At 40.9% G+C, this 26,108-nt stretch overlaps 1 protein-coding gene and 1 long non-coding RNA gene across 2 annotated transcripts in view; one reads left to right on the top strand and one right to left on the bottom strand.

The window, feature by feature from the left end:
* LOC115171939 (NLR family CARD domain-containing protein 3-like) overlaps positions 1–26,108 on the bottom strand; it is a 1,137,260-nt gene that overhangs the window by 281,622 nt on the left and 829,530 nt on the right. The gene's annotated exons all lie outside the window — the stretch shown is intronic.
* LOC115171960 (uncharacterized) lies at positions 18,410–26,035 on the top strand. The gene is made up of 2 exons (XR_003871311.1): positions 18,410–18,547; positions 25,885–26,035. It is a non-coding gene; the product is annotated as an uncharacterized LOC115171960 (long non-coding RNA).

Genomic DNA, 26,108 nt, shown 5'->3' with positions numbered 1-26,108 from the left:
GAGAGGAGGGAGGGAGAGAGGTAGAGAGAGAGAGAGAGGGAGGGAGAGAGAGAGAGATTAGTCAGCAGAAATTATTCAGGACGACGTTCGTCTTTAAATGTACTTCTTTATTTCTCTCTTTCCCCACTGAGGAAGATAAAGGACACACACACACACACACACACACACACACACACACACACACACACACACACACACACACACACACACACACACACACACACACACACACACACACACACACACACACACACAAACGGTAGGTAATCAGGTATTCCAGCCATGGTGTGTGCATTGATTTTAGTCCCTTTCTCATTAACTAGCTGTGGACAGTGACCAGAGATGGCCAGATTGAGCTAGAGGTGTGTGTGTGTGTGTGTGTGCATGCAGTGTTTATACATTTGTTTTTGAGAGAGAGTTAACGGGACTTTCGATAACAATGACACACACAGCCCAGATTCCATTTTCTGCTTTGTGTTTCAATTAGGTCTTAGTGGAATAGAGGCCTGTGTGACGACCCTCCCACTCTGTCTGCTGTATTTTCTCTCTTTGCTCTTGTTCCTTATTAGGATGCCAGTGGGCGGAGTTGGAAGGGTCATCAGCTAGATGGGAAACACCTGGGCTCGGGTGTGTGCCAGGATAAAGACACCTCTTCCACAATCATTAAAAAGACTCTCTCCACGCAGACACTTTGTTGATTTTGGTTGTGTAGTTTTGTGGTTTTTTTGGTTATTTGCTTTGGCACCTTTCAACACCCTGCATTATTATATTCAGGTATGCAAAACACTCACTTACATTACTGATTACACACACCATTGTTAATTACTTAGTTACTTTATTTAATAAATATATATTTTGATACTCCTTGTCTCCACGTTGTCTCCCTTTTGTTGCGAACTCTGAGCCGGTTCGTAACAAGTGGGGGCTCATCCGGGATCTTGAACGGATTGTGTTTGGGAGAAAACGTGGAGGTATGTTAAATTCCGTAGGTACTTTGTTTGTAGATTTTGTTAGTTTGAGTTTGGTGCTCAGTACTGGTTGCTTTTGTTTGTTTGGTTTGTGTGCTGTGTTGGAGAGAGTACCTTGGTTAGTTTCCAGGCCCTGCCCACCCTGGAAACGCTTGTTCTACTTGCTGTTGGGACATTGGTCTGAGGAGGTGAGTGCAATCAGCTGTGTACCTCAGTGTGAGATTTGGTTAGGGTAGTGAACCTTACCACCAGGAGCTATAGCCTTTTTCCCCTGATAGGCTTAGCGACGTATTTCATTTTTGGAATATGTTGGGCATTGTTAATGTTTGTTATTTTTGTGTGGTGTCTGTGGACTGAGCAGTTGTCTCGGGGGCACATCCGTGGCTTGGTGGAATCTACCAGCGTGCTGGGGGGTTACTTCCTCGCAAGTGGGCTACAGTGCATAATTACCCACCGCAAATCTGCATGAAGACTAGGGTTGAGTTATTGTAGGTTTTGGGGAAGCTCCATATCTCTTTTCTGTGGTGCCAGTGTGATTGTTATTTCTCTTGTTGTGGTTTGGGGTGCTCAGAGGGGTTGAGATTTTTTTTATTTTTTTTTCTCTCTCTCTCTGACTATGGCGTCTAATGTAGACGAGTTCATTCACTTTCCATCAGAGGAACTGTTAGACTTATGTACTAAAGAACAGCTGTTTAAGGTTGCTGAACACTACAAGGTTGAAATTAGTGATAAACGTCTAAAAAACTCTATTAGGTTAATATTGAAGGCCAATCTGATGGAGAGCGGTATTCTTGACGTTACCACTGGGGCAGCCTCTGCTGAGGACTCACCGTCTCCCCGATATGTCACAATTACCGCTCCATCGGTTAGTCCTAGTGGTCTTCTTTTTGAACAGCAGAAAGAGCTGCTTCTGTTACAGCTAGAGCACGATCGTGAGAAGCTAGAGCACGATCGTGTAAAATATGAGAAGGAACTGGCTGCTGATCAGTTAAAATATGAAAAGGAATTGGCTGCTGATCGGGTAAAATATGAGAAGGAATTGGAGTTTAAACAGGATATGGAGCGTGCAGATCGGTTGAAATATGAAAAGGAATTGGCTGCTGATCAGTTAAAATATGAAAAGGAATTGGAATTTAAACAGGATATGGAGCGTGCAGATCGGTTGAAATATGAAAAGGAATTGGCTGCTGATCAGTTAAAATATGAAAAGGAATTGGAATTTAAACAGGATATGGAGCGTGCAGATCGGTTGAAATATGAAAAGGAATTGGCTGCTGATCAGTTAAAATATGAAAAGGAATTGGAATTTAAACAGGATATGGAGCGTGCAGATCGGTTGAAATATGAAAAGGAATTGGCTGCTGATCAGTTAAAATATGAAAAGGAATTGGAATTTAAACAGGATATGGAGCGCGCTGATCGGTTGAAAAATGAAAAGGAATTGGAATTTAAACAGGATATCGAGCGTGCTAAAATCAAGCTGCAACAAGAGCGACTAGAGTTGGTTAGGGAAGGAAAGCTCTCAGGAGAGAGTTTGCTCTGGGAAGGTGACGCAGATTTACTTAGGAATCGTTCCTCTTTTGGTCATGCCCCGGACACATTTGACATTGTTGGGAATTTACGGTTGTTGCCTCAGTTTAATGAAAGGGACCCTGAGACATTCTTTTCGTTGTTTGAGCGTGTTGCTAACGCTAGAAGTTGGCCTGATTCTGATCGCGCTTTAATGTTGCAGTGTGTGCTGACTGGTAAAGCGCAGGAAGCATATTCAGCTCTTAGTGTAGCCGACAGTGTCAGTTATGATAAGGTTAAAACGGCGGTGTTACAGATTTACGAATTGGTTCCTGAGGCTTACCGCCAACGATTTAGAACTTTAAAAAGGGATGATAAACAAACTCATGTTGAGTTTGTGCGACAATTATCTTCACAGTTTAATCGCTGGTGTTCCGCTTCTGCAGTTATGACTTTCCAAGGGCTGTGTGAGCTGATTATGTTAGAGCAATTTAAGGACACAGTCCCTGATCGTATAGCCACGTACATTAACGAACGGAAAGTTAAAACTGTCGCTGAAGCTGCGGTTTTGGCAGACGAATATGTTTTGACTCACAAAACTATTTTTGTAGAGCCCCGTATTCGGAGTGAGTGGAGACGTTCGGAGAGATTTGGACCTCGCTCACCGAGATACACTGGTTCACGGGCAGAGTTTTATTCAACTAGGGTTGAGCCTGACTCCCATGGTAAAACTGACTTTGGTCAAGAGTGTCACTACTGTCTAGGCTCAGGACATTGGAAAAACGAATGTCCGGTTCTTAGGTCTAGGGATAAGTTCAGTACAGGTACTTTTGTTAAATCTAAGCCTACGGCGTTAGCTGCGCCTGTTCCACATCAGTTCACTCCTGACACGTTGTCTCAGGCCCAGGGGCAGGTGAAAGTCCATATTGATCCAGACTATTTACCTTTCATTACTGAGGGTTTTGTGTCTCTGTTAGGAAGTAAGGACCTAGTGCCAGTGAAGATCCTAAGAGACACAGGTGCCTCTGAATCATTTGTGTTGGAATCTCTGTTACCCTTCTCTGTTGAGACTGATTCAGGGAATAGCGTGCTAATTAGGGGAATAGGTTTGAACACTCTGTCAGTTCCATTGCATAGACTAATGTTGGATTGTGGACTGGTGAAAGGTGAGGTTGTTGTGGGGGTGCGTCCTTCATTGCCCATTGAGGGTATTGACGTTATCCTTGGGAATAACTTGGCTGGTGAGCGTGTGTGGCCTGTTGTGTCTCCATCTCTAGTGGTTTCCACTACACCGTCAATTGTAGGGATTCCTGATGAGAGTGCGCAGAGTTTCCCAGAGGTGTTCTCTGCGTGTGCAGTGACGCGTTCCATGATCCATGGCGACCTAGTTACTGCGTCGGTAAATGATAATACCACAGACGTCTCTCACTGTTTTCCCCGTTATCCCGTTACCTGTACCCCGCTCTGATTTAATCGATGCGCAACGGACTGACCCCACATTAGAGAAGTTGCGTGACCAAATTGTGCCTGTGGAACAGTTGGGAGATGTCGCACATGGATATTTTCTCCTAGAGGATGTCCTGATGAGAAAGTGGATGTCTCATGGTAGTTGTTTTCTGGGGGAGGCAATTAGTCAGGTTGTTGTACCAGTTAAGCTTTGTGAGTTGGTTTTGACCACTTCTCACAATGACGTTGCTGGACATATGGGCGTGAGGAAAACCTACAATCGCATATTAAGACATTTCTTTTGGCCTGGATTGAAGAGAGATGTTTCTGATTTTATCAAAACTTGTCACACCTGTCAATTAACTGGTAAACCTAATCAAGCTATTAAGCCGGTACCACTGTTTCCTATTCCGGTACTCAGCCAACCTTTTGAGTACCTGATTATTGATTGTGTTGGTCCTCTGCCTCGTTCTAAAAAAGGTAGTAATTATTTGTTGACTGATGTGTCAGACCACTAGGTTTCCTGCTGCCTATCCTCTCCGGTCTATCACGACTAAGTCTGTGTTAAAAGCTTTGACTCAGTTTTTCTCACTGTTTGGAATCCCTAAGGTCATTCAGAGTGATCAAGGATCAAATTTCACCTCTAATCTCTTTGGTCAGGTTCTCCAACAGCTCCATATTAAACACAATTTGTCTAGCGCCTATCATGCACAAAGTCAAGGAGCACTGGAACGTTTCCATCAAACACTTAAGTCTTTGTTGAGAGCTTATTGTACTGAGATGGATAAGGATTGGGAGGAGGGGTTGCCTTGGTTATTGTTAGCCGCTAGGGAGGTTTCACAGGAGAGCACAGGTTTCAGTCCAAATGACCTTGTGTTTGGACATAGGGTGCGTGGACTTTTATCTGTTCTCCAGGATGATTGGAAGTCTCCCGAGCCTCCTCAGTCCTTGTTATCGTATGTGTGTGATTTCCGGCGACGCTTGTACGCCGCTGGTGAAATGGCGAAAGAAAAGCTATCATCTGCACAGGAAAGGATGAAGGGCATATTTGATCGTCGAACTGAGCCTCGTCACTTTAGTCCAGGTGACCAGGTTCTTGCTCTGCTGCCAATTATTGGTTCTCCTTTTCAAGCCAAGTTTCAAGGTCCATATACAGTGGTGCGCCAGTACACTGAGCAGAATTATCTAGTTGCCACTCCAGAACGGAGAAAAGCACACCAACTGTGCCATGTAAATTTGTTAAAACCCTATTATGCACGTTCAACGGAGACTGAACAGTGGGAGTCTACAGAGGACGGTAAACCTGTTCTTTTGGTTGATACCGTTACATCCTTTGGTTTTTCTCATGCTAGGTCTGTGCATGATGAGGAAGATGTTCCTGGTCCCGACGATTGCATATTGCAAGGTAGATTGAAAAATTCAGAGACACTGGATATTTTGGACGACCTTCTTACTCATCTACCTGTTGATGAGCAAAAAGAGATGGTTGGTCTGATTCGGAAATTTCCAGAGTTGTTTTCTGATACACCAAAACGTACAAACTTGATAGAGCATGATATTGACATTGGAGATGCTGACCCCATTCGTCAGCGATTCTATAGAGTTTCTGCAGAGAAACTGCGTTGTCTGGATGCTGAGGTCAGGTACATGCTGGAGAGTAAGATAGCAGAGCCTTCTTTCTCCAGTTGGGCTTCTCCCTGTATCTTGGTCAGTAAACCGGATGGAACAAACAGATTTTGTACGGATTACCGTAAGGTAAATGCTGTCACTAAGCCAGATTCATTTCCTCTTCCTCGGATGGAGGACTGCGTAGATCAAGTCGGAGCAGCTAAGTTGGTGAGCAAATTTGACCTGTTAAAGGGCTATTGGCAGATGCCCCTAACGAGTAGGGCACGTGAAATCTCTGCCTTTATTACACCCTCTGGTCTGTACTCGTATTCGGTTATGAGTTTCGGCCTGAGTAATGCACCTGCCACTTTTCAGCGACTTATGAACAGGGTTGTTGCAGGGCTGGCCGGGTGCGCTGTTTATCTGGATGATGTAGTGATATATGCAGATACCTGGGAGGAACATCTGTCCCGTATTCAAGCCTTGTTTGAGCGTCTGGCTGCAGGTCGCCTCACGATCAATTTGGCTAAATGTGAGTTTGCTCAGGCAACTGTTACATACCTTGGAAAGGTGGTTGGGCAGGGTGAAGTGCGTCCTGTTCGGGCTGAAGTGGTAGCTATTGATGCTTTTCCACCACCAACTACAAAAAAGGAACTTATGCGTTTCTTGGGAATGATTGGTTACTACCGTGGCTTTTGTAGGAACTTTTCTACTGTGGTCGCTCCCTTGACAGAATTGTTGAAAGCTAAGGCTGTTTACGTATGGTCTTCTCATTGTCAACAGGCTTTTGAAGATGCAAAGAGGTTGCTTACCTCAACTCCGGTGCTGGCTGCTCCTCGTGTGGATTTGTCATTTACCTTGCAGGTGGATGCTAGTCATGTGGGGGCAGGTGCAGTTTTGCTGCAAGCAGATGTGTCTGGGGTTGAGAGGCCTGTTAGTTTCTTTTCCAAAAAATTTAACCGTTATCAGTTGAACTACTCGGTCATTGAAAAAGAAGCGCTAGCACTCATTTGGGCGCTACAACACTTTGAAGTGTATGTTGGGTCGGGAGTAGTACCTATTGTGGTCTACACCGACCACAACCCTCTCACCTTTTTCAGGTCCATGATGCGTCCCAATCAGAGGATAATGAGATGGTGTTTATTTTTACAATCCTTCCATCTCGATGTGAGGCATATCCGGGGAACTGATAACGTGATTGCTGATGCGCTCTCTCGTGCGCCCTGTTCCTGAATATTTACGTGACTGACCGTGGTTTGGTGTTGTCATGTTCTGTTGTTCCTGTCTGTTCCCTCCTGGTCTCGTTTTCTTCTTTCCTCTTAAAAGTTGCTTCCTGTGTAAAGGTTGCTGAGGTCTGGGGAGGAGATTGGTTGGGGCAAGTGGAACTGTGAACACGTAACCCCTTGTCAATTTGGGAGGCAGAGGCTGGTACGTTGTTCCGGGGTCCTTGTTGGTCCCCGGTTTTATGGGGGGGGTGTGACGACCCTCCCACTCTGTCTGCTGTATTTTCTCTCTTTGCTCTTGTTCCTTATTAGGATGCCAGTGGGCGGAGTTGGAAGGGTCGTCAGCTAGATGGGAAACACCTGGGCTCGGGTGGGACCCAGGATAAAGACACCTCTTCCACAGTCATTAAGAGACTCTCTCCACGCAGACACTTGGTTGATTTTGGTTGTGTAGTTTTGTGGTTTTTTGGTTATTTGCTTTGGCACCTTTCAACACCATGCATTATTACATTCAGGTATGCAAAACACTCACTTACACTACTGATTACTGATTACACACACCATTGTTAATTACTTAGTTACTTTATTTAATAAATATATATTTTGATACTCCTTGTCTCCACGTTGTCTCCCTTTTGTTGCGAACTCTGAGCCGGTTCGTAACACCTGTGATTCATGAACCATTAATGTCGTTGGAAAACGTCAGAACGAAAGAAAGGAAGCAGTCCGTTCTGAACTGCTTAAAGGTCAGAAGTTGGTCATGATGTTTCTCTAAAACAGTAAAGACTAAAGTTGGTCATGATGTTTCTCTAAAACAGTAAAGACTAAAGTTGGTCATGATGTTTCTCTAAACCACAGAAGACTAAAGTTGGTCATGATGTTGTCTTAGTGGAGCAGAAATCTCAGTGATCAATTGGTCAACTCTGATTTACCCAAAATACCCTGCACAACGTCTATTTGCGCCTCTACCGGATGGAAACTATAAGTGTAATGGCTGATATGGCACTTACAAATGTAGATTAATCACCCGCAAACAGGGAAACAAATCCCAATCAAAGGTTTTATCCCATGCTCCACTAAGGCAGTTATTTATCTTATAACTTGTCCTTGTTTTAAGAATTATGTGGGTAAAAGTAACTAATTTAAAACTTCTTGCAGCGCATATCCCATTAGCGGGATCGAGTTTTGTGAAAAATCAGAGCGCCATATTCAAAACCACAAATCTAATAATTTCTATTTCTCTATTTTACACCATTTTATAGATGCACCTCTCCTGAATCGAACCACGTTGTCCAATTTCAAAAAGGCTTTACAGCGAAAGCAAAACATTAGATTATGTTAGGCGAGTACATCGACAAAAATAACCACAGCCATTTTCTAAGCAACTACATGCATCTCAAAAACCCAAAACACAGCTAAATGAAGCACTAACCTTTGACAATCTTCATCAGATGACACTCCTAGGACATCATGTTACACAATACATGCATTTTTTTGTTCGATAAAGTTCATATTTATATATAAAAACATCATTTTACATTGGCGCATGATGTTCAGAAAATATTTTCAATACCGCCGGTGAATCAGCACCACAATTTACAAAAATACTCGTCATAAACGTTAATAAAATATTATATTGTCATTCAAAGAATTATAGATTAACATCTCGTGAATGCAACCGCATTGCCAGATTTCAAAATAACTTTACTGGGAAATCACACTTTGCAATAATCTGAGCACTGTGCTCAGAAAAATACACTAGGCGATACAGACCAGCGCCATTTTGGAGTCATCTAAAATCATAAATAGTATTAGAAATATTCACTTACCTTTGATCTTCATCAGAAGGCACTTCCAGGAATCCCAGGTCCACAACAAATGTTGTTTTGTTCGATAAAGTTCATAATTCATGTCCAAATAGCTCCTTGTTGTTCGCGCGTTCAGTAGGCTACTCAAAATGTACGAAACACGCGGAAAATGTCGCGACGAAAAGTAAAAAAAAAAAATCTGTTTTACGTTCGTTCAAACATGTCAAATGTTGTATAGCATAAATCTTTAGGGCCTTTTTCAATCAGAACTTCAATAATATTCCAACCGGACGATTGCATTGTCTTATAAAACGTTTTGGAACAAAGCAGCCCCCCACATGAACGCGCGCCAATGTAGTGATGGCCCTCCCCTTGTAACCAACTTTCCAGGCTTCTTGTTCGGTCTGTGTTTACCGGAGAAGCCTCAAACAACTTTCTAAAGACTGTTGACATCTAGTGGAAGTGCTAAATGTCCCTGTGTAGACTTGAAAATGATCCCACACATCAGATTTCCACTTCCTGCTAGGATTTGTCTCAGGTTTTTGACTGCCATATGAGTTATGTTATACTCACAGACATCATTCAAACAGTTTTAGAAACTTCAGAGTGTTTTCTATCCAAATGTACTAATAATATGCATATCCTAGCTTCTGAGTTTGAGTAGGAGGCAGTTTAATATGGGCACATATTTTTTCAAATTTTCAATACTGCCCCCTATCCCTAAGTAGTTGAAAGAGGTTTAAAGTATGAATTTTGGAGCATCGTAGCACCATTAGGTGCAAAAACTTGACGTACCCAGTTGCGGCCCACTTTTTGGAAGCGATTTCGTCCCTACGTTATATCGGCATCGAACATGTCACCCTGCCTAGGAGAGGGGGTGACCTATATAATTTATTGTGAAAACGAGAGGCTGCCTGGATCTTTAAAGACCCTTGCTCCCTTCGGTCTTCACGTAGACTTTGAAGTCACTCTTGTGATTTTGCTATTCATTGTAAATATTTGTAGGTCTATGTAGTCATATTGTATCTATGATCGCATGCTATCCATTTATGCTTTTTATATCGGTAAATGAACCAATGATATCAAGCTACACCGGGCCATGATTACAGACACCTGTGTGTTTCCTTTGACGCTGTATAAACTAGTGACCCACAGTGTTTGTCATTATACCCTGATGAAGACAGCTTGTCTGTATAAACTAGTGACCCACAGTGTTTGTCATTATACCCTGATGAAGACAGCTTGTCTGTATAAACTAGTGACCCACAGTGTTTGTCATTATACCCTGATGAAGACAGCTTGTCTGTATAAACTAGTGACCCGCAGTGTTTGTCATTATACCCTGATGAAGACAGCTTGTCTGTATAAACTAGTGACCCACAGTGTTTGTCATTATACCCTGATGAAGACAGCTTGTCTGTATAAACTAGTGACCCGCAGTGTTTGTCATTATACCCTGATGAAGACAGCTTGTCTGTATAAACTAGTGACCCGCAGTGTTTGTCATTATACCCTGATGAAGACAGCTTGTCTGTATAAACTAGTGACCCGCAGTGTTTGTCATTATACCCTGATGAAGACAGCTTGTCTGTATAAACTAGTGACCCGCAGTGTTTGTCATTATACCCTGATGAAGACAGCTTGTCTGTATGAACTAGTGACCCCCAGTGTTTGTCATTATAACCTGATGAAGACAGCTTGTCTGTATAAACCAGTTACCTGCAGTGTTTGTCATTATACCCTGATGAAGACAGCTTGTCTGTATAAACTAGTGACCCACAGTGTTTGTCATTATACCCTGATGAAGACAGCTTGTCTGTATAAACTAGTGACCCGCAGTGTTTGTCATTATACCCTGATGAAGACAGCTTGTCTGTCTAAACTAGTGACCCACAGTGTTTGTCATTATACCCTGATGAAGACAGCTTGTCTGTATAAACTAGTGACCCGCAGTGTTTGTCATTATACCCCGATGAAGACAGCTTGTCTGTATAAACCAGTTACCCGCAGTGTTTGTCATTATACCCTGATGAAGACAGCTTGTCTGTATAAACTAGTGACCCACAGTGTTTGTCATTATACCCTGATGAAGACAGCTTGTCTGTATAAACTAGTGACCCACAGTGTTTGTCATTATACCCCGATGAAGACAGCTTGTCTGTATAAACTAGTGACCCACAGTGTTTGTCATTATACCCCGATGAAGACAGCTTGTCTGTATAAACTAGTGACCCACAGTGTTTGTCATTATACCCCGATGAAGACAGCTTGTCTGTATAAACTAGTGACCCACAGTGTTTGTCATTATACCCTGATGAAGACAGCTTGTCTGTATAAACTAGTGACCCGCAGTGTTTGTCATTATACCCTGATGAAGACAGCTTGTCTGTATAAACTAGTGACCCACAGTGTTTGTCATTATACCCTGATGAAGACAGCTTGTCTGTATAAACTAGTGACCCGCAGTGTTTGTCATTATACCCTGATGAAGACAGCTTGTCTGTATAAACTAGTGACCCGCAGTATTTGTCATTATACCCTGATGAAGACAGCTTGTCTGTCTAAACTAGTGACCCGCAGTGTTTGTCATTATACCCTGATGAAGACAGCTTGTCTGTATAAACTAGTGACCCGCAGTGTTTGTCATTATACCTGATGAAGACAGCTTGTCTGTATAAACTAGTGACCCGCAGTGTTTGTCATTATACCCTGATGAAGACAGCTTGTCTGTATAAACTAGTGACCCCCAGTGTTTGTCATTATACCCTGATGAAGACAGCTTGTCTGTATAAACTAGTGACCCGCAGTGTTTGTCATTATACCCTGATGAAGACAGCTTGTCTGTATAAACTAGTGACCCACAGTGTTTGTCATTATACCCTGATGAAGACAGCTTGTCTGTTTAAACTAGTGACCCCATAGTGTTTGTCATTATACCCTGATGAAGACAGCTTGTCTGTATAAACTAGTGACCCACAGTGTTTGTCATTATACCCTGATGAAGACAGCTTGTCTGTATAAACTAGTGACCCACAGTGTTTGTCATTATACCCCGATGAAGACAGCTTGTCTGTATAAACTAGTGACCCGCAGTGTTTGTCATTATACCCCGATGAAGACAGCTTGTCTGTATAAACTAGTGACCCGCAGTGTTTGTCATTATACCCCGATGAAGACAGCTTGTCTGTCTAAACTAGTGACCCACAGTGTTTGTCATTATACCCTGATGAAGACAGCTTGTCTGTATAAACTAGTGACCCGCAGTGTTTGTCATTATAACCTGATGAAGACAGCTTGTCTGTATAAACTAGTGACCCGCAGTGTTTGTCATTATACCCTGATGAAGACAGCTTGTCTGTATAAACTAGTGACCCACAGTGTTTGTCATTATACCCTGATGAAGACAGCTTGTCTGTATAAACTAGTGACCCGCAGTGTTTGTCATTATACCCTGATGAAGACAGCTTGTCTGTATAAACTAGTGACCCGCAGTGTTTGTCATTATACCCTGATGAAGACAGCTTGTCTGTATAAACTAGTGACCCGCAGTGTTTGTCATTATACCCTGATGAAGACAGCTTGTCTGTATAAACTAGTGACCCACAGTGTTTGTCATTATACCCTGATGAAGACAGCTTGTCTGTTTAAACTAGTGACCCGCAGTGTTTGTCATTATACCCTGATGAAGACAGCTTGTCTGTATAAACTAGTGACCTGCAGTGTTTGTCATTATACCCTGATGAAGACAGCTTGTCTGTATAAACTAGTGACCCGCAGTGTTTGTCATTATACCCTGATGAAGACAGCTTGTCTGTATAAACTAGTGACCCGCAGTGTTTGTCATTATACCCTGATGAAGACAGCTTGTCTGTATAAACTAGTGACCCGCAGTGTTTGTCATTATACCTGATGAAGACAGCTTGTCTGTATAAACTAGTGACCCGCAGTGTTTGTCATTATACCCTGATGAAGACAGCTTGTCTGTATAAACTAGTGACCCGCAGTGTTTGTCATTATACCCTGATGAAGACAGCTTGTCTGTATAAACTAGTGACCCGCAGTGTTTGTCATTATACCCTGATGAAGACAGCCTGTCTGTATAAACTAGTGACCCGCAGTGTTTGTCATTATACCCTGATGAAGACAGCTTGTCTGTATAAACTAGTGACCCGCAGTGTTTGTCATTATACCCTGATGAAGACAGCTTGTCTGTCTAAACTAGTGGCACACAGTGTTTGTCATTATACCCTGATGAAGACAGCTTGTCTGTATAAACTAGTGACCCGCAGTGTTTGTCATTATACCCTGATGAAGACAGCTTGTCTGTCTAAACTAGTGGCACACAGTGTTTGTCATTATACCCTGATGAAGACAGCTTGTCTGTATAAACTAGTGACCCACAGTGTTTGTCATTATACCCTGATGAAGACAGCTTGTCTGTATAAACTAGTGACCCACAGTGTCTGTCATTATACCCTGATGAAGACAGCTTGTCTGTATAAACTAGTGACCCACAGTGTTTGTCATTATACCCTGATGAAGACAGCTTGTCTGTATAAACTAGTGACCCACAGTGTTTGTCATTATACCCTGATGAAGACAGCTTGTCTGTATAAACTAGTGACCCACAGTGTTTGTCATTATACCCTGATGAAGACAGCTTGTCTGTATAAACTAGTGACCCACAGTGTTTGTCATTATAACCTGATGAAGACAGCTTGTCTGTATAAACTAGTGACCCACAGTGTTTGTCATTATACCCTGATGAAGACAGCTTGTCTGTACAAACGCTGGTTATTAGGTTATTAAATTATTGTATCTGAGCTCCTAGAGTGTGTGGCTCTCCTTTAATTTACACATATTATAATAGACTACATGAGACCTACAGTCAGTGTCCAGAATTCAGTTCATATTATAATAGACTACATGAGGCCTACAGTCAGTGTCCAGTCTTCAGTTAATATTATAATAGACTACATGAAGCCTACAGTCAGTGTCCAGTCTTCAGTTAATATTATAATAGACTACATGAGACCTAAAGCCAGTGTCCAGACTTCAGTTAATATTAAAATAGACTACATGAGGCCTACAGTCAGTGTCCAGACATTAGTTAATATTAAAATAGACTACATGAGGCCTACAGTCAGTGTCCAGACTTCAGTTAATATTATAATAGACTAAGTGAGGCCTACAGTCAGTGTCCAGACTTCAGTTAATATTACAATAGGCTACATGAGGCCTACAGTCAGTGTCCAGACTTCAGTTAATATTATAATAGACTACATGAGGCCTACAGTCAGTGTCCAGACTTCAGTTAATATTATAATAGACTAAGTGAGGCCTACAGTCAGTGTCCAGATGTCACAGTTTTCGTCGTCTGAAGAGGAGGAATCATCGGACCAAAACGCAGCGTGGTAAGTGTTCATGCTTTATTTAATAAACTGAACACTAAAACTAAAATAGCAAAGAGAATAACCGAAACAGTTCCGTAAGGTGAAAAACACTAAACAGAAATTAACTACCCACAAAAACCCTGTGGGAAAAGGCTAGATTTTCTTCATATCGTGTTTCTTTAGACCTGTCTCAGATAAATAATTGAGTTATTGTGAAGGCGTAGGCGATATTTCATGGATTTATTCTACTTTTTAAAAAGTTAAACAAAGGTCTGTTTCAGTGGCTTGTAGGCTATGCGTGGAAACCATGAGACTGTCAGTTATCTGCATGACAATCACCGGCTGACAAAATGTCATGACCGACACAGCTCTAGGTGACATCAATAAGGGATCAGAGCTTTCACCTGGATTCACCTGGTCAGTCTATGTCATGGAATAAACAGGTATTCCTAATGTTTTGTACACAGTGTATATCATGTGTCTATAATAAATAAACTTGAACTGAGAAGGGGAGGGGAGGGCAGCCAGAAAGGAAGGAGGAAAGAACGACAGATTTGTGTTTAGTTTGTAGGTGAACAAAACATGAAAAATACGTAGGCCCTTAAAGTATGTGTCCTCAAATATGATGTAATCTAAACATCTCAGATGAGCCAAGGAGGACAGATGACAACAGCAGGCCAGTGGAGCACTTAGAACAGCAGCAGCCAGGAGAACATGGAGGGAAGAGGATGATGTAGGAGACCCAGACACAGACCTAGAGCTGTGGAGTCATGATGTAGGAGACCCAGACACAGACCTAGAGCTGTGGAGTCATGATGTAGGAGACCCAGACACAGACCTAGAGCTGTGGGGTCATGATGTAGGAGACCCAGACACAGACCTAGAGCTATGGAGTCATGATGTAGGAGACCTGGACACACACCTAGAGCTGTTGAGTCATGATGTAGGAGACCCAGATACAGACCTAGAGCTGTGGAGTCATGATTTATTGTCAGACATTTATTGTCATGCAAAAGACTGTTGGTCTCAATGTAAATGACTATTAATTAACATGAACACATTTAGAAACTCCAGGCCTCCACTGTCTACAAGCCTCATACAATCAATCCACTGTCTACAAGCCTCATACAAACCACTGTCTACAAGCCTCATACAAACCACTGTCTACAAGCCTCATACAAACCACTATCTACCAGCCTCATACAATCAATCCACTGTCTACCAGCCTCATACAATCAATCCACTGTCTACAAGCCTCATACAAACCACTGTCTACAAGCCTCATATAAACCACTGTCTACAAGCCTCATACAAACCACTGTTTACAAGCCTCATACAAACCCCTGTCTACAAGCCTCATACAAACCCCTGTCTACAAGCCTCATACAAACCACTGTCTACAAGCCTAATACAAACCACTGTCTACAAGCCTCATACAAACCACTGTTTACAAGCCTCATACAAACCACTGTCTACAAGCCTCATACAAACCACTGTCTACAAGCCTCATACAAACCACTGTCTACAAGCTTCATACAAACCACTGTCTACAAGCCTCATACAAACCACTGTCTACAAGCCTCATACAATCCACTGTCTACAAGCCTCATACAAACCACTGTCTACAAGCCTCATACAAACCACTGTTTACAAGCCTCATACAAACCACTGTATACAAGCCTCATACAAACCACTGTCTACAAGCCTCATACAAACCACTGTCTACAAGCCTCAATACAAACTGCTGATGAGCACCCTTGGAACATCATAATTTAAAAAGTCAAAATTTTATTTTCACCATCACAATGAATCCATTATTTATTTTAGGCAGATCTAAAGAAACATGATATGAAGAAAATGTATTTCAGAAGAAGAGAATATGAGGAGACTACTGTATGTTTTCTGGCTATGATATAGACTGTAGGCTTGTTCATTTATCAGACTAGATACTGTATGTTATCTGGCTATGATATAGACTGTAGGCTTGTTCATTTAGTGGACTAGATACTGTATGTTATCTGGCTATTCTCCATGATATAGACTGTAGGCTTGTTCATTTAGTGGACTAGATACTGTATGTTATCTGGCTATTCTCCATGATATAGACTGTAGGCTTGTTCATTTAGTAGACTAGATACTGTATGTTATCTGGCTATGATATAGACTGTAGGCTTGTTCATTTAGTAGACTAGATCCTGTATGTTATCTGGCTATGATATAGACTGTAGGCTTGTTCATTTAGCAGACTAGATACTGTATGTTATCTGGCTATGATATAGACTGTAGACTTGTTCATTTAGTGGACTAGTTACTGTATGTTATCTGGCTATTCTCCATGATATAGACTGTAGGCTTGTTCATTTAGTGGACTAGATACTGTATGTTATCTGGCTATGATATAGACTGTAGGCTTGTTCATTTAGTAGACTAGATCCTGTATGTTATCTGGCTATGATATAGACTGTAGGCTTGTTCATTTAGTAGACTAGATATGCCTATGCTTATAAGTCCTGTGCAATTATTTTATATTTTATGATTTTATAGTAAGAAGAATATAATTGTAATTAGCTGAATAAAATAGAAAGGATATTTTTCTCATTCCAGAGCGAGTGCCCATATGAAGTGTCTATGTTGAGCGTAAAAGTGATCATTTGAAACAGTTATTTGGGAACTTTAGTTGTGATTGACACAAACCTCAGTAAAGCCAATTCTAAAGGGAAGTTTCACCAGGACATCTAACTGAGGCATTTCAACAGTGGTAGAGCAACAGGTAGTCAGGGAGACATGCACTTATTAAACACATCCCCTACATTCATCTAGAAATATAACAGACTTTATTATAGTTTCACCAGGACATCTAACTGAGGCATTTCAACAGTGGTACAGCAACAGGTAGTCAGGGAGACATGCACTTATTAAACACATCCTCTACATTCATCTAGAAATATAATAGACTTTATTATAGTTTCACCAGGACATCTAACTGAGGCATTTCAACAGTGGTACAGCAACAGGTAGTCAGGGAGACATGCACTTATTAAACACATCCTCTACATTCATCTAGAAATATAACAGACTTTATTATAGTTTCACCAGGACATCTAACTGGGGCATTTCAACAGTGGTACAGCAACAGGTAGTCAGGGAGACATGCAGTTAAACACATCCTCTACATTCATCTAGAAATATAACAGACTTTATTATAGTTTCACCAGGACATCTAACTGAGGCATTTCAACAGTGGTACAGTAACAGGTAGTCAGGGAGACATGCACTTATTAAACACATCCCCTACATTCATCTAGAAATATAACAGACTTTATTATAGTTTCACCAGGACATCTAACTGAGGCATTTCAACAGTGGTACAGCAACAGGTAGTCAGGGAGACATGCAGTTAAACACATCCTCTACATTCATCTAGAAATATAACAGACTTTATTATAGTTTCACCAGGACATCTAACTGAGGCATTTCAACAGTGGTACAGCAACAGGTAGTCAGGGAGACATGCAGTTAAACACATCCCCTACATTCATCTACAAATATAACAGACTTCATTCTAAAAATATAATGTTGAGTATATTATCAAAATATTGCCACTTTTAAAAGTACTATCAAAAAAGTGTGACTTTAGAGAGAGAGAAAAAGAAAGAAGGGATTGCAGGGTAATTTAATCAGATTGGCTTTTTGGAGATGGGGTCAGAGTCAATGTTTGAAGTTGTTGGCAATACACTGTAGATGTATGTGTTCAAAAGTAGCTCCCAATGTCTTCAAATCCCTGGGGAGAGAGGAACTGCTACCCCTGGGGAGAGAGGAGCTGCTACCCCTGGGGAGAGAGGAGCTGCTACCCCTGGAGAGAGAGGAGCTGCTACCCCTGGAGAGAGAGGAGCTGCTACCCCTATGGAGAGAGGAGCTGCTACCCCTGGGGAGAGAGGAGCTGCTACCCCTGGGGAGAGAGGAGCTGCTACCCCTGGGGAGAGAGGAGCTGCTACCCCTGGAGAGAGAGGAGCTGCTACCCCTATGGAGAGAGGAGCTGCTACCCCTGGGGAGAGAGGAGCTGCTACCCCTATGGAGAGAGGAGCTGCTACCCCTGGGGAGAGAGGAGCTGCTACCCCTGGGGAGAGAGGAGCTGCTACCCCTGGAGAGAGAGGAGCTGCTACCCCTGGGGAGAGAGAAGCTGCTACCCCTGGAGAGAGAGGAGCTGCTACCCCTGGGGAGAGAGGAACTGCTACCCCTGGGGAGAGAGGAACTGCTACCCCTGGAGAGAGAGGAGCTGCTACCCCTGGGGAGAGAGGAGCTGCTACCCCTGGGGAGAGAGGAGCTGCTACCCCTGGGGAGAGAGGAGCTTCTACCCTTGGGGAGAGAGGAGCTGCTATCCCTGGGGAGAGAGGAGCTACTACCCCTGGGGAGAGAGGAGCTGCTACCCCTGGGGAGAGAGAGGAGCTGCACATTGTAAGAGCTGTAAAGAGAGAGGGAGTGGAGAGAGAACAGGCAGAACCTGATATGTAAATGAGCAGAGCAAACGAAAGTAACTTTCAACAACCGAATGATCATTCCAGACTCTGTTTCTATTGAGAGAGAGATAAAAGGTAAGATGATTATTGTGTATTCATATAGTTGATGGTATTGTTATGTGTATTCATATAGTTGATGGTATTGTTATGTGTATTCATATAGTTGATGATATTGTTATGTGTATTCATATAGTTGATGATATTGTTATGTGTATTCATATATTTGATGATATTGTTATGTGTATTAATATAGTTGATGGTATTGTTATGTATATTCATATAGTTGATGATATTTTTGGTGGACAGTGTTATAATAGTCCTACTCTCCTTAAAATGTTTTTGATGTAAATTAGATATGTGGGGTGAATTCGTTCTGTGCCCATCTGTGTGCCCCAGGGTGATCGCTCCTACACTATCTACAATCTAAAAGGGTTCTTTGGCTGTCCCCATAGGATAACCCTTTGTAGAACATATTTTGGTACTAGCTAGAACCCTTTTGGGGTCCATGAAGAACCCTTTCCACAGAGGGTTTTACACTGAAGCCAGAAGGGTTCTACCTGGAACCCCAAATAATCTCCTATGGGGAGAGCCGGAGGACCCGTTTGGAACCCTTTATTCTAAGAGTGTACTGGATCATAGGTCTATAGACTTGTCTTCTCAAAACAGGCTTAAAACATTTTGTGGAAAGCCAAACAATAACTTACACTTCCTCAAAACAGGTTGTGTGTATTCATTAGTGCCGACCGTAGCAAAACGTTTGGCAACAGAAACCGTTTAGGTCACATTGTACAGTGTTTGGAGTAAACTGTTTATGCATCATTTTAGAACTGTTGGCTGTGGAGTAAACTAATGAATACAACCCAGGTTGTAGCCTACAACTCGGCTGTTTATACCTGCCTGATGCTGAAACCTGAACACAGCCTGAGGGGTATACTATGATACAGGCTAGATATTCTGGTTTTCTAAAGTTAGCCAGCTTCAGTTATCTTCACATTCCATCTCAGACCTCATCCATCAGAATATACAGAGTGCTAGTCATCAGGAAGCTGCTCTCTCAGCAGAACAGAAAATATCTCAATGACTTGACATGTTCTGGTTGTGAATTCAGGCTACAAGGTGACAATCCTGTCAGGGATTAATGTAAAGTGTGTAGATAAATTAAATGTATGGTGTAATGTTAATATAGTGAATGACAGTAAAACACTCCTAACAGTCTACTACTACTGAGACAGGTTGGTGTAATGTTAGTATAGTGAATGACAGTAAAACACTCCTAACAGTCTACTACTACTGAGACAGGTTGGTGTAATGTTAGTATAGTGAATGACAGTAAAACACTCCTAACAGTCTACTACTACTGAGACAGGTTGGTGTAATGTTAGTATAGTGAATGACAGTACAACACTCCTAACAGTCTACTACTACTGAGACAGGTTGGTGTAATGTTAGTATAGTGAATGACAGTAAAACACTCCTAACAGTCTACTACTACTGAGACAGGTTGGTGTAATGTTAGTATAGTGAATGACAGTAAAACACTCCTAACAGTCTACTACTACTGAGACAGGTTGGTGTAATGTTAGTATAGTGAATGACAGTAAAACACTCCTAACAGTCTACTACTACTGAGACAGGTTGGTGTAATGTTAGTATAGTGAATGACAGTAAAACACTCCTAACAGTCTACTACTACTGAGACAGGTTGGTGTCAGTTTAATCAGACAAAATGGAGCTGACTGGATGTGGTCAAGTCAAATTCAATATATCAATATTCATATATTATAGTTCTACATTTAACATTTCATATGATAATATAATTGAATAATAGTTCCACTATAGCGTAGTGATCCTCTACATTGCATATGATAATGAAATTGTATCATAGTTCCACTATAGTGTAGTGAACCTCTACATTTCATATGATAATGTATTTGTATCATAGTTCCTCTATAGTGTAGTGAACCTCTACATTTCATATGATAATGTATTTGTATCATAGTTCCACTATAATGTAGTGATCCTGTACATTTCATATGATAATGTAATTGTATCATAGTTCCACTATAATGTAGTGATCCTCTACATTTCATATGATAATGTATTTGTATCATAGTTCCTCTATAGTGTAGTGAACCTCTACATTTCATATGATAATGTTATTGTATCATAGTTCCTCTATAGTGCAGTGATCCTCTACATTTCATATGATAATGTAATTGTATCATAGTTCCTCTATAGTGTAGTGAACCTCTACATTTCATATGATAATGTAATTGTATCATAGTTCCACTATAATGTAGTGATCCTCTACATTTCATATGATAATGTAATTGTATCATAGTTCCTCTATAGTGTAGTGATCCTCTACATTTCATATGATAATGTAATTGTATCATACTTCCACTAAAGTGCAGTGATCCTCGCTATTTGAGCCACTTCACAATTCCAACCAAGTGACCCAATTGGTGCCAATGGCACGATGCGTAGGTTGTTGGCCTTTTACATGTGCGACCTGGGTTCGCTTCCCTGCCCCGCTGTTCGCTACATTGGTGTCAGAAGTGGTATGGTGTCTGTGAGGCCATCAGAATGCATGGACCGGATGTGTGAGGGGTTCTGGTAGTTGAAGCACGGGACTTACTTTTATAGGGAGCAGTGTGAGCCAGGTTACAATTCCCATCGCAGCTATAGGATTAACCCTATTTATACTGATACTGGGTTAACCCTGTTTATACTGATACTGGGTTAACACTATTTATACTGATACTGGGTTAACACTATTTATACTGATTCTGGGTTAACACTATTGATACTGATACTGGGTTAACACTATTGATACTGATACTGGGTTAACACTATTTATACGGATACTGGGTTAACACTATTCATACTGATACTGGGTTAACACTATTTATACTGATACTGGGTTAACACTATTAATACTGATACTGGGTTAACCCTATTGATACTGATACTGGGTTAACACTATTGATACTGATACTGGGTTAACACTATTGATACTGATACTGGGTTAACCCTCTTTATACTGGTACTGGGTTAACCCTATTGATACTGGTACTGGGTTAACCCTATTGATACTGATACTGGGTTAACCCTATTGATACTGATACTGGGTTAACACTATTTATACTGATTCTGGGTTAGCCCTATTGATACTGATACTGGGTTAACCCTATTAATACTGATACTGGGTTAACTTCTATGGGCTACGTGGGATGCTAGCGTCCCACCCCCGGTACACACTATCAACAGCCAGTGAAATATCAAGGGCTCCAAATTTCTCAAACATACAACTTTCTCAATCTTACACCCTTTGAAAGATAAACATCTCCTTAATCTAACCACGTTGTCCGATTTCAAAAAGGCTTTACAGCGAAAGCATAAAGTTAGATTATGTTAGGACAGGACATTGACAAAACATTACATACAGCCATTTTCAATGCAAAGACAGGCGTCACCAAAAGCAGAAAACCAGCTAAAATTATGCACTAACCTTTGGCAATCTTCATCAGATGACACTCCTAGGACATTATGTTAGACAATACATGCATTTTTTGTTCTATCAAGTTCATATTTATTTCCAAAAACACGAAAGTATCGCCACGAAAGTACAAAAAATATATATTTATGTTTGTTCAAACATTTCAAATGTTGTATAGCATAAATCTTTAGGGCCTTTTTCAATCAGAACTTCAATAATATTCAAGGCGGACGATTGCATTGTCTTATAAAACGTTTCGGAACGAAACAGTCCTCACATGCATGCGCGTCATAGTAGTATAGGCCATCCGCTTATGACAAACTTTCCAGGCTTCTCGATCGGTCAGTTATTACCGGAGAAGACTCAAACCACTTTGTAAAGACTGTTGTCATCTAGTGGAACTCACTGTGTGTTTCATAGGCAAAGGCATGAAAGTAATTCCACACATCAGCTTTCCACTTCCTGTTAGGATTTGTCTCAGGGTTTTGACTGCCATATGTTCTGTTATACTTACAGACACCATTCAAACAGTATTAGAAACTTCAGAGTGTTTTCTATCCAAATCTAATAATAATATGCATATCCTCAATACTGCCCCCTAGCCCAACAAGTTAACCCTACTTGGGGCGGCAGGTAGCTGCGCTCCAACGCTTTAGTGGTTAGAGCGTTGGATTAGTAACCAAAAGGCTGCAAGATCAAATCCCCGAGCTGACAAGGTAAAAATCAGTTGTTTACCTCTGAACAAGGCATACCTGTTGGGGCTAAGGGGCAGTATTTGCGAGGCCGGATAAAAAACGTACCCGATTTAAACTGGTTACTGCTCTTGCCCAGAAACGAGAATATGTATATAATTAGTAGATTTGGATAGAAAACACTCTAATGTTTCTAAAACTGTTTGAATGGTGTCTGTGAGTATAACAGAACTCATATGGCAGGCCAAAACCTGAGAAGATTCCATACAGGAAGTGCCCTGCCTTACAATTTGTTCTCCTTCTGTGGCATCTCTATCGAAAATACAGCATCTCTGCTGTAACGTGACATTTTCTAAGGCTTCCATTGGCTCTCAGAAGGCGCCAGAAAGTGGAATGACGTCTCTCCAGTCTCTGGGCAAAAAACAGAAGGAGATTTTGTAAGTGGTCAGGCTGAGAACAGTGACACTGGAGATGCGCGTTCATGTGAATTCTCCATGTTTTTCTTTCTCTCTTTGAATGAATACAATGTCGCCCGGTTGGAATATCATCGCTATTTTACAAGAAAAATTGCATAAAAATTGACATGCTTCGAAGTACAGTAATGGAATATTTTGACATTTTTTGTCACGAAATGCGCTAGCGCGTCACCCTTAGGATACTGACCTGAACGCACGAACAAAACAGAGCTTTTTGAACATAACTATGGATTATTTGGAACCAAAACAACATTGGTTGTTGAAGTAGAAGTCCTGGGAGTGCATTCTGACGAAGAACAGCAAAGGTAATCCAAATTTTCTTATAGTAACTCTGAGTTTGGTGAGGGCCAAACTTGGTGGGTGTCAAAATAGCTAGCCATGATGGCCGGGCTATCTACTCAGAATATTGCAAAATGTGCTTTCACCGAAAAGCTATTTTAAAATCTGACATCGCGATTGCATAAAGGAGATCTGTATCTATAATTCTTTAAAAAAAATGTTATGTATTTTGTGAACGTTAATCGTGAGTAATTTAGTAAATTCACCAGTTTGCGGTGGATATGCTAGTTCTGAACATCACATGCTAATGTAAAAAGCTGGTTTATGATATAAATATGAACTTGATTGAACAAAACATGCATGTATTGTATAACATAATGTCCTAGGAGTGTCATCTGATGAAGATCATCAAAGGTTAGTGCTGCATTTAGCTGTGGTTTTGGTTTTTGTGACATATATGCTGTTCTTCGTCAGAATGCACTCCCAGGACTTCTACTTCAATAACAAATGTTGGTTTGGTTCCAAATAATCCATAGTTATATCCAAATAGCGGCGTTTTGTTTGTGCGTTCAAGACACTATCCGAAGCGTAAAGAAGGGTGACGCGCCCGACGCGTTTCATGACAAAAAAATTCAAAATATTCCATTACCGTACTTCGAAGCATGTCAACCGCTGTTTAAAATCAATTTTTATGCTATTTTTCTCGTAAAAAAAGCGATAATATTCAGACCGAGAGTCGTTGTTTTCGTTCAAAGAGAGAGAAAGTAAAAACATGGTGTCGGCTCGTGCACGCGCCTCCAGTCTCATTGTCCTCAGGTCAACCACTTTCCAAATGCGTTAATGTTTTTCAGCCATGGCCTGCAAAGCCACCATTCATCGTTCTGGCGCCTTCTGAGAGCCTATGGGAGCGTTAGAAAATGTCACGTTATGCCAGAGATCCCCTGTTTTGGTTAGAGATGATCAAGAAGGCCATGAAATGGTCAGAGAGGGCGCTTCCTGTTTGGAATCTTCTCAGGTTTTGGCCTGCCAAATGAGTCCTGTTATACTCACAGACACCATTCAAACAGTTTTAGAAACTTTAGGGTGTTTTCTATCCAAATCAAACAATGATATGCATATTCTAGTTACTGGGCAGGAGTAGTAACCAGATTAAATTGGGTACGTTTTTTATCCGGCCGTGCAAATACTGCCCCCTATCCCCAACAGGTTAAATCACCATGACAACCATTTCATTATTTCTCCAGAGCAGCAAGGGAATCTAGAGACTCAACCTTTGTAGAATCACAATCACCTTTATTCACCAAGTACATTTGCACGTACATATGTAGGATCTTAATTTGAGCCAATTTACTACAGCAGGAAAATATTCCTGCAGGAACAGGAAATGTGAATTATTATGTGAATTATACTTAATTGACATTTTTGTAGGAGTTACTACATTTTTCGTAAGGAAAAGATCTAAGTGGAAATTACAAACTTCAGAAGCCTTTGTAAACCTTTTACATTTGAGTCACTTAGCAGACTCTCTTATCCAGAGCATACAAAAATGCATGAAATGTATGCATTCACTACTGTAAGTCGCTCTGGATAAGAGTGTCTGCTAAATGACGTAAATGTAAAGACATAATCTCTGTACAGATGTAGGATCTTAATTTGATCACCCTGTTGCAGAAAAAATAAACTTGTAGTGTATTTGAGTGTAATTAAACTTTAAAAAAGGTTTCTGAAGATGATAAATTCCACAAAACTGTTCATTAATTATAATCCACATAATAATTAAAATGTCCTGTTTCTGCAGGATTATTTTCCTGCTGAAGCAAACTGGCTCAAATTAAGATCCAACACCTGTAGCAATATACCTCTAATGTATATGGCTATATCAGGATATATATACCTCTCTCTAATGTATATGGCTATATCAGGATATATATACCTCTCTCTATTGGATATGGTTATATAAGGATATATATACCTCTCTCTAATGTATATGACTATATCAGGTTATATATACCTCTCTCTAATGTATATGACTATATCAGGATATATATACCTCTCTGTAATGTATATGACTCTATAAGGTTATATATACCTCTCTCTAATGTATATTGCTCTATCAGGATATATATACCTCTAATGTATATGGTTATATCAGGATATATATATCTCTCTCTAATGTATATGACTATATCAGGATATATATACCTCTAATGTATGTGGTTATATCAGGATATATATACGTCTCTCTAATGTATATGGTTATATCAGGATATATATACCTCTCTCTAATGTATATGGTTATATCAGGATATATATACCTCTCTCTAATGTATATGACTATATCAGGTTATATATACCTCTCTCTAATGTATATTGCTCTATCAGGATATATATACCTCTCTCTAATGTATATGACTATATCAGGATTGGCTTTTGACCATTTAACATCTTTTATTTACTGTTGTTTAGGCTGGTTGAATGAGTTGTCTATGAAAGCTACAGGCGGCTGCACCAGTGACTGTAAGTTATGTGATTTCCTCATATGAAATTAAAAGTATGTTTGTAACCTACGCAGTTACAAAACAGCTGTTGAAACTGTGGCACATATTTCTCGGTAACATTAAATAAATGTGTTGGTATGTAGGAAAGACTGGCAGACTCTCATACTGTATGTCTAGGTTACCTACAAACTA

This window comes from Salmo trutta, chromosome 32, assembly GCF_901001165.1.
Source record: "Salmo trutta chromosome 32, fSalTru1.1, whole genome shotgun sequence".
NCBI classification, from domain to species: domain Eukaryota; kingdom Metazoa; phylum Chordata; class Actinopteri; order Salmoniformes; family Salmonidae; genus Salmo; species Salmo trutta.
Note: the sequence above shows the minus strand (reverse complement) of the source record. Positions and strands in the feature narration are given on the sequence as shown.